Source organism: Neoarius graeffei, chromosome 3, assembly GCF_027579695.1.
Source record: "Neoarius graeffei isolate fNeoGra1 chromosome 3, fNeoGra1.pri, whole genome shotgun sequence".
Lineage (NCBI taxonomy): Eukaryota > Metazoa > Chordata > Actinopteri > Siluriformes > Ariidae > Neoarius > Neoarius graeffei.
The window spans coordinates 111,063,951-111,076,710 of record NC_083571.1 but is presented as its reverse complement, the minus strand read 5'-3'; the positions used below and the strand labels follow the sequence as shown (position 1 = coordinate 111,076,710).

General features: G+C 42.3%; 1 pseudogene; it reads left to right on the top strand.

Annotated features, from left to right (window-relative positions):
• Positions 1-9,635: 9,635 nt before the first annotated feature.
• Positions 9,636-10,764, top strand: LOC132882650 (uncharacterized; annotated as a pseudogene).
• The last annotated feature ends 1,996 nt before the right edge of the window (positions 10,765-12,760 follow it).

The following is a 12,760-nucleotide window of genomic DNA, read 5'->3' as shown; positions in this document are numbered from 1 at the left end:
GAAGAAGCTTTCAGCTTTGCAATGGAAATTAGATCGTTCTGGAGACCAAGATAGACATGGACATGCGGCGTAGGCATGCAAAAGAATGTGTCTGCTCGCTAAGACCAAAGAAATTCTAATCTTATCTATTTTGGCTCCCTAGCCAGCACTGGCCTTGGCCAAGGTCATTGCTGGGAAAACAGTTCCCCTGGAGAACACTGCTGTTAGACTCTCTCTTGTAATTCCTTCCCCCACTTCTTACGGTCACCGCTTTCACCCCCAGTGTGACAAGCAGGTGTGTGACCAGCACCCTCATGGCTGCAGGAGTGGATGGCTGCTTGCTTGTGCTGGGTTACCTCTACCTCCTCCCCTCCCCCTCCCCCCTTACCACCCCTGATTGCCCCCCTTCCCCCCCAAGTCCCGTGTCATGTTGTAAAGTGTACTTGTGTTTTTTTTTTGTGCTTATGTGCTGAGGTTTTTTAATGTTCCCACACTGTACTCTCGCAGGAGCATAGAGTGGGGGTGTTTTTTCTCCTCTCCTTTCCTCATGTTCTCTGTAATTTCTTTTTTTCCCTGTCTTCCTGTCCTGTCTACTCCCCCTGTGTAAGGACAGGTTGATGGTCAATTTCACCGGTACAGTGATAATAAAGGGTTCATTCATTCATTCATTCATTCATTCATGTAATAACAGATGTGGAGATAAGCCTGGTTTAACTTTCCACCACTTCCCGGCAAACCCAGAAAGACAAGAAAAATGGTGAGCTGCAGTTAAACAGGAAAACTGGATGATAACAAAACATCCCTGTGTGTCAAGTTAATGTGAAAGCTCTGTACAATGTTCAGGTTCAGGTTTATTATAAAGCCCTTTAAAAACAACAACAGTTGACCAAAGTGCTGTACAGTCCATCTAAGATAAGAGTAATTAAATAGATAAATAAATAAATAAATAAGAATGAAGTGGGGCGGCACGGTGGTGTAGTGGTTAGCGCTGTCGCCTCACAGCAAGAAGGTCCTGGGTTCGAGCCCCGGGGCCGGCGAGGGCCTTTCTGTGTGGAGTTTGCATGTTCTCCCCGTGTCCGCGTGGGTTTCCTCCGGGTGCTCCGGTTTCCCCCACAGTCCAAAGACATGCAGGTTAGGTCAACCGGTGACTCTAAATTGACCGTAGGTGTGAATGTGAGTGTGAATGGTTGTCTGTGTCTATGTGTCAGCCCTGCGATGACCTGGCGACTTGTCCAGGGTGTACCCCGCCTTTCGCCCGTAGTCAGCTGGGATAGGCTCCAGCTTGCCTGCGACCCTGTAGAAGGATAAAGCGGCTAGAGATAATGAGATGAGATAAGAATGAAGTGAATATACATAATCATATATAAGACCTAAAAGCAGATAAAGGACAGAGACATAAGATCACACATAGACCCTAAAAGCAAATCATGGACAACAGACATGGATCTTCACTATACCAAGTCACATAACATCACACCACTCATAGAGAGCCAAACGCCAGGGAGAAAAAGTGTGTTTTCAGGTGGGACTTGAAGATGGGCACTGAGGGGGCAAGCCTTACATGCAGTGGGAGTTCATTCCATAGTTTGGGGCCTATAACTGCAAAAGCACAATCCCCCCTACTCTTTAGTCTAGAGGGTGGGACAGTTAGCAGTAGTTGGTCAGAGGACCTCAGTGATCTCAAGGGTGTATGATGATGAAGGAGGTCTGCTATGTAGGATGGGGCTAAATGTTTCAGAGACTTAAAAACAAACAACAGAATTTTAAAATGTATCCTGAAACGCACAGGGAGCCAATGGAGAGCCTTCAGAACAGGTGTGATGTGCTCACGCTTGCGTGTTCTGGTCAAGAACCGTGCCGCAGCGTTCTGAACTAGTTGGAGCCTTGACAAGGAAGAGCAGCTAAGACCAGCATACAAAGCATTACAGTAATCAAGGCGGGACGTAATAAAAGCATGTATAGCAGTCTCCAGATTACTAGGAGATAGAAAAGGTTTAACCTTTGATAGGAGTCTTAAATGGAAGAAACTAGATTTGACAACAGTATTTATTTGTTTCTCCATTTTGAAGTCTGAGTCAAAAATTACACCTAGATTTCTTACTGAATCTTTGACAAAAAGACTCAGAGGGCCAAGGTCCAAGTTATTTTTGCAGGCCTTGCTGGGTTTGCAGAGTAAAACCTCAGTTTTGTTTTCATTTAAACTTAAACAATTCAAGGACATCCAGGCTTTAATGTCCTCAAGACAATCAATGAGCTTAGAAACTGACTAGGAGTTAGTGGGCTTCAGTGGCATATAAATCTGGGTATCGTCAGCATAACAATGAAAAGAGATGTTATATTTCTTTAAAATGGAACCTAATGGCAAAAGGTAGAGGGAGAAGAGGATAGGGCCAAGAATTGACCCCTGGGGGACCCCATAGGGGAGGGGTGCAGAGGAAGAGGTATGTTTAACAATGTTAAAATGTATACCCAGATGTGGGCTTTGGATGTGATATATTTTATTAGACCTCATGTTTGGTGAAACTAGTAGCATGTTTGTGATATACTGATAACGTAGATGAGGCTTAACACCTTAAAATATGCTAGGTCTCGGCTCTGGCTTCCTTCTTACTATTAGACATCCCTGTTTGAGCTTGCCTTTGTGACAATAACGTATTTTTATTATCGAGAATTTCCTATAACATTCCAGCACGAAACCTGCCTCAAAATATCGGTAGGCATCTGTACTTTGATATCCCTTCAGCATCTCTAGTGTATTTAGATGTCCCAAATACTAAATAGTTCAGGATGTCGTAGTGTCCTATAATCTGGTAGCTGGTTTACCATACACTTTTCAAGTGGAATAAATACATTTGTGGATAAATTAAGAACACGTATTTATTTTTGTCACAGGTGCACTCAAGCAGAGCGAAATTCCTCCTCTGCATTTAATCCAATCCAAAGCAGCACAACACACACACACAGAGAGAGAGACAGAGAGAGAGAGAGAGAATGAATGCAAGCACGCAGTGGTCAGAAGAAATAATAAATAGTTACATTTCTGGGTATGCCTGTGTGTTTCAGCTTTTGCATGTAACACAATCTGCTGGTTAAAAAAAAAAAAGCTCCTCGCTTTCAGCTATTTCCGGAGGCCCATACTGTTTATCTCAAGAGGTAGGAAAACGGTCCCAAAACATAGAAAAGCAACCCTCAGCACATCAGAATGAATGCGTCATGTCCGCATGATATTGCTCTTACAAGATATAGGAAAATGCCATGCACAATTAAAAAAAAAAAATTGAAAGTTTCAGATGACTTTGCAGTCAGCACCTTTAACCAAAGAGGTTGAGTGATTTCCTGCCACAGTATGAAAGTCATATGCCTTCTGGCCTCAGTGTGAAAGTGCCTCGTGGTAGATATTGTCAAACATGCTGCAGGAAATCACATCTACACAAGTGGGTTTTTAAATAGATGACTGTTCCCATGGGGCAGCACGGTGGTGTAGTGCTTAGCACTGTCGCCTCACAGTAAGAAGGTTCTGGGTTTGAGCCCAGTGGCCAACAGAGGCCTTTCTGTGTGGAGTTTGCATGTTCTCCCCGTGTCTGTACGGGTTTTCTCCAGGTGCTCCAGTTTCTCCCAAAGTCCAAAGGCATGCAGGTTAGGCTAATTGGTGGCTCTAAATTGACCATAGGTATGAATGTGAGTGTGAATGGTTGTTTGTCTCTACATGTCAGCCCTGCGATAACCTGGCGACTTCTCCAGGGTGTCCCCTGCCTCTCGCCCATAGTCAGCTGGGATAGGCTCCAGCTTGCCCGTGACCCTGCACAGGATAAGCGGTTATGAATAATGGATGGACTGTTCTTGTGAAGTCTACTTTGGTGTGAGGAAACATGCAACTAATACAGTACAGTATAAACTGTGTCAACAAAACATAACTGAAGAGGAAGAGGTAGTGAGTGGTCCATCTTTTCATGTCAAGTGAAGGCTAGAAAATGCATAAGCAGCTTAATGCACAGTCCTTAACTGCTGGTCTTCAGAGGACCATTGTAAATACAACCCAAATTGGGAAGCAGTGTAAAATGTAAATAAAAACAATATGATGATTTCCAAATCATGGAAACACTATATTTCATTGAAAATAGTAGAAAAGCAACATATCAAATGTTCAAACTGAAAAATATTATTGTTTTTTGAAAAATATATTCTCATTTTGTATTTATTGCCACCAACATGTTTCAAAAAACTTGACATGGGGCAACAAAAGAGTGGAAAAGTTGTGTAATGTTGAAAAATAATAATAATAATAATAATAATAATAAAAATAAAAATAATAATGTAATTAGGTGAATTGGCAATGGATCAGTAATGTGATTGGGTATACAACCCAGATTCCAAAAAAGTTGGGACAAAGTACAAATTGCAAATAAAAACGGAATGCAATGATGTGGAAGTTTCAAAATTCCATATTTTATTCAGAATAGAACATAGATGACATATCAAATGTTTAAACTGAGAAAATGTATCATTTAAAGAGAAAAATTAGGTGATTTTAAATTTCATGACAACAACACATCTCAAAAAAGTTGGGACAAGGCCATGTTTACCACTGTGAGACATCCCCTTTTCTCTTTACAACAGTCTGTAAATGTCTGGGGACTGAGGAGACAAGTTGCTCAAGTTTAGGGATAGGAATGTTAACCCATTCTTGTCTAATGTAGGATTCTAGTTGCTCAACTGTCTTAGGTCTTTTTTGTTGTATCTTCCATTTTATGATGCACCAAATGTTTTCTATGGGTGAAAGATCTGGGCTGCAGGCTGGCCAGTTCAGTACCCGGACCCTTCTTCTACGCAGCCATGATGCTGTAATTGATGCAGTATGTGGTTTGGCATTGTCATGTTGGAAAATGCAAGGTCTTCCCTGAAAGAGACGTCGTCTGGATGGGAGCACATGTTGCTCTAGAACCTTGATATACCTTTCAGCATTGATGGTGTCTTTCCAGATGTGTAAGCTGCCCACGCCACACGCACTAATGCAGCCCCATACCATCAGAGATGCAGGCTTCTGAACTGAGCGCTGATAACAACTTGGGTCGTCCTTCTCCTCTTTAGTCCGAATGACACAGCGTCCCTGATTTCCATAAAGGACTTCAAATTTTGATTCGTCTGACCACAGAACAGTTTTCCACTTTGCCACAGTCCATTTTAAATGAGCCTTGGCCCAGAGAAGACGTTTGCGCTTCTGGATCATGTTTAGATACGGCTTCTTCTTTGAACTATAGAGTTTTAGCTGGCAACGGCGGATGGCACGGTGAATTGTGTTCACAGATAATGTTCTCTGGAAATATTCCTGAGCCCATTTTGTGATTTCCAATACAGAAGCATGCCTGTATGTAATGTAGTGCCGTCTAAGGGCCCGAAGATCATGGGCACCCAGTATGGTTTTCCGGGCTTGACCCTTACGCACAGAGATTCTTCCAGATTCTCTGAATCTTTTGATGATATTATACACTGTAGATGATGATATGTTCAAACTCTTTGCAATTTTACACTGTCAAACTCCTTTCTGATATTGCTTCACTATTTGTCGGCACAGAATTGGGGGATTGGTGATCCTCTTCCCATCTTTACTTCTGAGAGCCACTGCCACTCCAAGATGCTCTTTTTATACCCAGTCATGTTAATGACCTATTGCCAATTGACCTAATGAGTTGCAATTTGGTCCTCCAGCTGTTCCTTTTTTGTACCTTTAACTTTTCCAGCCTCTTATTGCCCCTGTCCCAACTTTTTTGAGATGTGTTGCTGTCATGAAATTTCAAATGAGCCAATATTTGGCATGAAATTTCAAAATGTCTCACTTTTGACATTTGATATGTTGTCTATGTTCTATTGTGAATACAATATCAGTTTTTGAGATTTGTAAATTATTGCATTCCATTTTTATTTACAATTTGTACTTTGTCCCAACTTTTTTGGAATCGGGTTTGTAAAAAGTGACATTCCATGTCCCAACAGCTAGCCGCTGTGTCCTGGGATCAGGTCGTCGAGGCCCCTGCCTTCGACTGCCACCCAATCCACACTGCACCAGTCCCCTATGGCTACCTCTGTGGGTGGTGAACCCACAGGAGGTTGGGCCCACGTCACCTCTTCGGGCTGAGCCCGGCCGGGCCCCATGGGCAAAGGCCCGGCCACCAAACGCTTGCATATGAGCCCCAACCCCAGGCCTGGCTCCAGGGTGGGGCCCCGGCTGCACCATACCGGGTGACGTCACGGTCCTTGATGGTTTCTCCATAAGGGTTTTGGTGAACTGCTCTTGGTCTGGCCTGTCACCTAGGACCTGTCTGCCTTGGGAAACCCTGACAGGGGCATAATGCCCCCGACAACATAGCTCCTAGGATCATTCAAGCACACAAACCCCTCCACCACAATAAGGTGGCAGTTCTAGGAGACAAGATCCCGAGATACTTAAACTCTCTCTGCCTCAAGTGGAAGAGTTTAAGTATCTTGGGATCTTGTTCACGAGTGAGGGAAGGATGGAGCGTGAGATCGACAGGCGGATCGGTGCAGCCTCCGCAGTGATGCGGTCGCTTTACCGGTCCGTCGTGGTGAAGAAGGAGCTGAGCCAAAAGGCGATGCTCTCAATTTACCGGTCGATCTATGTTCCGACTCTCACCTATGGTCATGAGCTTTGGGTAATGACTGAAAGAACAAGATCGCGGATACCAGCGGCTGAAATGAGTTTCCTTCGCAGGGTGGCTGGGCGCTCCCTTAGAGATAGGGTGAGAAGCACAGTCACTCGGGAGGAGCTCAGAGTAGAGCCGCTGCTCCTCCACATCGAGAGGAACCAGCTGAGGTGGCTCGGGCATCTTTTTCGGATGCCTCCTGGACGCCTCCCTGGGGAGGTGTTCCAGGCATGTCCCCCTGGGAGGAGGCCCCGGGGAAGACCCAGGACATGCTGGAGGGACTATGTCTCTCGGCTGGCCTGGGAACGCCTTGGTGTTCTTCCCGAGGAGCTGACCGAGGTGTCTGGGGAGACGGGAGTTTGGGTTTCCATGCTTAGACTGCTGCCTCCGCGACCCGGTCCCGGATAAAGCGGAAGAAGACGAGACGAGAAGACGAGACGGGTTGTAAAAAGAGCATCCCAGAGAGGCGGAGTCTCTCAGAAGTAAAGATGGGGGGGCGTTGTTTTACCACTTTTTGAAAGACTGCATGGGTAAATAGTCCAACAAGTTAAGGATAACTTTCCTCAATGGAAAATTGCAAAGAATTTGGGAATCACATCATCTACGGTACATAATATCATTAAAAGATTCAGAGAATCTGGAGAAATCTCTGTATGCAAGGGACACGGCCAAAAACCAGACAATGGATACCTGTGATCTTCAGGCCCTCAGGCAGCATTGAATTAAAAACAGACATCTATCTGGAGTGAAAATCACTGTATGGGCCCAGGAAGGCTTCTAAAAACTATCATCTATGAACACAATTCATCGCTGCATCCACAAATGAAAGTTAAAACCACAAAACCAATCTTGAGAAAACAATCTTGAGAAAAACCATTGTCTTCTCTGGGCCTGAACTCATTTATGATGGACTAAGGCAAAGGGGAAAACTGTCTCCTTTGATTTGATGAATCAAAATTTTAAATTATTTTTGGAAATCATGGACACAGAGTCCTCCAGGCAAAAGAGGAGATGAGACCATCCAGCTTATCAGCACACAGTTCAAAACCCAGCATCTGTGATGGTAGAGGGGTGCATTAGTGCACATGGCATGAGTAGCTTGAACATCTGGGAAGATACGATTAATGCTGAATGATATATACAGGTTTTGGAGCAACATATGCTGCCATCCAGATGATTTCTTTTTCAACGGAGACCTTGCTTATTTCTTGGCTCCCATCGAGGGGGAAAAAAATTGCCACATTATGAAGCACAAAATAATGGACTTATGGACTTGACCTCCAGCAGTAAAAAGTTAAGAAGGAGAAGCCTTTATTTGTCACACATACACTCAAGAGACTTAAACACAGTGAAATGTCTCCTCTGCATTTAACCCATCTGAAGCAGTGAACACACACACATGCGCACACACAAGTGAGCAACGAGCACACACAGATACCCAGAGCAGTGGACAGCTATGCTATAGCGCCCAGAGAGCAGTTGGTGGTTAGGTGCCTTGCTCAAGCCCAACCTCAGGTCATGGCTGCCCCACATTAACCTAACTGCATGTCTTTAAATTGCCCCTAGGGGACAAATAAAGTGTTTTGAATTTGAACTGTGGGGGAAACTGGAGCACCCAGAGGAAACCCATGGGGAGAACATGCAAACTCCACACAGAAAGGCCCCCATCGGCCACTGGGCTCGAACCTAGAACCTTCTTGCTGTGAGGTAACAGTGCTAAACACTACACCATTGTGCTGCCCGCTGCAGCAGTAAGCAGTCATCAGGCAGTGTGCTTTCTTGTGTTTTGAAGGAGTGGTTTTGGAAGGAGGCCTGAAAAGAGGGGTTGGGTTTTTTTGGTTGGACACTTTCAAAATCTCACATACATTGGTTTATCCAGTGTTCCCTTCCCTAGCTTTAAGCCTCTGAGAAATTTTCTTATGCACTATTTTCAGCTTTCTGTGAGGTTTACCGCTTATGTTTTTGTGGGCATCACTAAATGTAAATGAAATATGACATAAATGCACTTTACACTTTATAGGTGACCTCTAAGAAAGGATTTAGCTTGTAAAAATGGAAATTCATGTCATTTTTCCTCTTACATTATGTACCTGCTGGATCTAACATTTGAAATTTCACAATTTGGTAGAAAAATGCTATTGGAAGCTATTGGTGTAAGAACATTTCTTTAACATGGATACTGCTGCATTGTTTTAAACTCATGGTTCAACTACACACATTCACAGAGAATTCAGTACCCCCAGCTGCATAATGTTATTTTGCATTGTAGTATGCAATTCACAATTGTAAGGATGTAAATAAATACTGCCATTTCCTCACTATTATAGAACCATCACAATGTGACTTTCAGTTACTGAACACCAAGTGAGAATATTTCTCAGCACATTGTAATTTTATAGCACACTGACTCAGCCCACTAATTCTAGCTATTTGGCAAAAATACTGTTTGAGTATTTTAATGTCTAATTGTATATTTTATTCTACAGCCTGTTAAACATGTTCAGTATGATGCAGATAGTGTTAATGTGCGAGCTAAATTCATTCATTTATTCATCAATTCATTCATCTTCAGGAACATGTTTATTCTGGTTTTGGCCAGGTGGATCCACAGTTTACTAAAATAATGCTTGGTGTGAGGTGGGAACACTGTCTGGATGGGACACCATTCCATCCAAAGGCACCATGCACACACATTCACATAATCCTTCAAACCTAGAGGCAATATAGCAAAGCCAGTTAACCTACTGGCATGTCTATGGGAAATGAAAGAAAACCAAAAACCCTGAGAACAATCTTACATACATTCTGAGAATGTTGTGTATCTGCACAGAAATTAACTGGAGCTCTTGAAGCCACCCTTTAAGGTGTTTTTAAGCTGTTTGGTCCAATCAGAACAGTCCACAATTTGAAAATACCCAGTCACATGCATCTGGGTCTGGTTTTCTACTGAACACAAAGTGCATGAGACCTCAGTATCTCATTGTCTTAGCTGAAACAATGATCACACTCCTTGCTAGTTTTGGCCTCTTCATCACTGGTGAGTGAAATTTTGAATATTTTCTTTCAAAACAATAATACTGCATATTAATTATTTTATTGATCAATGTACTTTTTTATTTTTGAGTTAAAACATCTGACATCAATGAGATTTGAGTGCAAACAGTGAGGCATGGAGATAATGTAACTATCAAATGTGATGAAAACCTGTTGAAAAACAATAAAGATCATTTATTTTGATACAAGCAGAGTTTTGGAAAGGGGCTTCAGTTTTTCAGAAGAAAAAAAACAGGTGGATTTAGTTTCTCATTTAATGATGACCATCTCAATATTACTCTGGAATGAAAAAGACTTGATATCAACATTGTTAGAACCAAAGAAGAGGATAGCACAACATATTTCTGTGCAGAAATGCTGGAAAATGTAGTAGAGTTTAAATCTGGAACACTTCTGGCTTTCAGAGTATGTAGATGTTTTCTGCCAACATGCATTCTTAATGTAACTGTATTTGTGGCTAAATATTTCATCCTGCTCAATATTATTTCAATATTATTTTATCCCTTCAACATTCATTTTAAAGCTGAGAAGGCCAACCACCCGGTTCCGACTTAAACAGTTATCAGCAGTGGAGAGTCTGTCATTCTTCAGTGTTCAGTGCAAGTGATTGCTTCATGTTGTGCATGAACAGAGCGTGTACTTGTTCAAACATGGTTCAGGAGAATCTCATACAGGACTAATTTATACTCCTGGAGACAGCAGTGCTCAGTGTAAAAGGAGTTCTGAGGCTGGTTTTCCCACACAGAGCTGCAGCTGTACCCTGCTGAAGAGCAGCCTTGGACCTGCTGATGCTGTGCTGTGGCTGCATGTAGAAGGATCCTCTTCGGGAATGGAGCAAAAGTTGATGTTAAAGGTAAGAGATTTAAAACAATCTTTTTCCCTTCTAATAATATTTTACTCAGTTGCAACTTTACCAATATGAATATATTGTATAATCTCATGAAAATTGTATTCGGACACATGGCTTTCTATATGAGCCATGATATCTTCTAACATGTCATGCATTTTTTCCCCCTGTGCAGGTAACAACTGTACCAATGAGAAAGAGGGGTTGTACACAAACTTCATTTAAGAAATTGGAGTTCTTGTCACTCCTAATGTTAAGTTCCTGTTATCTCTCTTGTGCAGTCCTGTTGTAATGTTTTCAAAAATAAATTTGATTGTGGAAATGATGGTGTTCGATGTAAAATTTTACTACTCTGCTAAAATCAATAAGCTACATACTCAAGTACATAGTGTGTAGTGGAAGAATCTAGTGCAGAGGTGTTAGTCCATATTTAAGTGGCTTCATCAGTCTTCAGATTATGCCAAAACTTGCATTGCCATCTTATTAGAACTGTGATATCGTTTGGATAAGACACTATTAAATTTGACTTGACTTTACTTAAATTGCGTGTAAGTTAGGCTAATTGGTGGCTCTAAATTGACCGTAGGTGTGAATGTGAGTGTGAATGATTGCATGTCTCTATGTGTCAGCTCTGCAATGACCTGATGATTTGTCCACGGTGTACCCCACTTCTTGCCCATAGTCAGCTGGGATAGGCTCCAGCTTTCCCCCGACCTTGCACAGGACAAGTTGTTATGGATAATGGATGGATGGATGGATGGACTATTAAATTGCTATCTATCATGTCATATTCTGAGCAACTGGCCAAGATAAGCTGAGACACTGTTTCCTGGAGGCTAATATCTAAAACAACTGGTTAACTTTCTTTAACATGCTATCTTAATGAACATGTTAGCATTTGACTTTGTAAAAAATGTTCTGCTTCATTTACAAAAGAATTAGTTTAATATTCCTGACCCAGTAGCAGAAGATCCAGAAGTGTGTAGGTATATAACAGCATAGCAGATGTGCTGTTAACTTCAGCATCTCAGCAGATCACTGAAAGGCATTTCAAACAGCACACATAAGAAACACACTGTTACAGAAACAAACTGTCTTTGATTGTTCATAAACTTAAGGAAAAGTAAATTGCTTATCTCACTTTCATTTTTATCAAGATATCGGTGGACAGGCAAAGCAGAACAGCCTTATAGAGACAGGCACAAAATGGAGCATTTTGCGTCTTGCCACGTGAAAAACCACTTAACAGCTTCAGAAAATCTAGCTGCTGATTGTCATGCAGCAGCATGGTGGTGTGGCTGCTTGCAAAAGTTCAAATGTGAAGTTTTCCACCCACAACACTGACCATACCACATATTTATTCACACCTTTGCAGCAAAACCAAAGATGCATTCAAACCATTTTCCATGAGTGAAAATAGACATTTCAGTGGTTATTCAGTTAATACTGAGTGCAGATGCTGCAATGGAAGATTTTAATTGATCACACATGCACCGTACAGAAGAAAAACATGTGGCCTATAATTAAAAGACTGCAAGTTTGACACCCCCCCCCCCCCCCCAAAAAAAAAAAGAACAAACACTTATTCATGGCAGGGAGTCCAAGACAGCAAAATTGCTCATGCTGTCTGGGTGGAAAGGATGGAATACCATCTGTTCCCCATCAATTGTAAGTGTATGTGAGCTAAAGTGTGTGTGAAAGAGGGCTCAAAAAACTTTCCACCAAATGTGTTAAGCTGCAATCTGAGGTAGCATAAGGAGCAGTTCAAAAAGTTATGGTGGTTTTTTCGTGTGTCTTCAAGGAGCACATGCTGAGTTTCACACTTTCTGGTTGGTAGTGGTTTCATGATGGGGAGAGCTAAATGGTGGGTGGGAATTGGCATATATCAAAACAGGAAAAAACAAGGTAAAAAAAAATGTCCAAACAAAATTCACTCTCATTTTTTGCAATATGTATAAACTCTTACATGATAATAATTCATTCTCATTATCTCTAGCCGCTTTATCCTTCTACAGGGTCGCAGGCAAGCTGGAGCCTATCCCAGCTGACTATGGGCGAAAGGCAGGGTACACCCTGGACAAGTCACCAGATCATCACAGGGCTGACACATAGACACAGACAACCATTCACATTCACACCTACGGTCAATTTAGAGTCACCAGTTAACCTAACCTGCATGTCTTTGGACTGTGGGGGAAACCGGAGCACCCGGACACAGGGA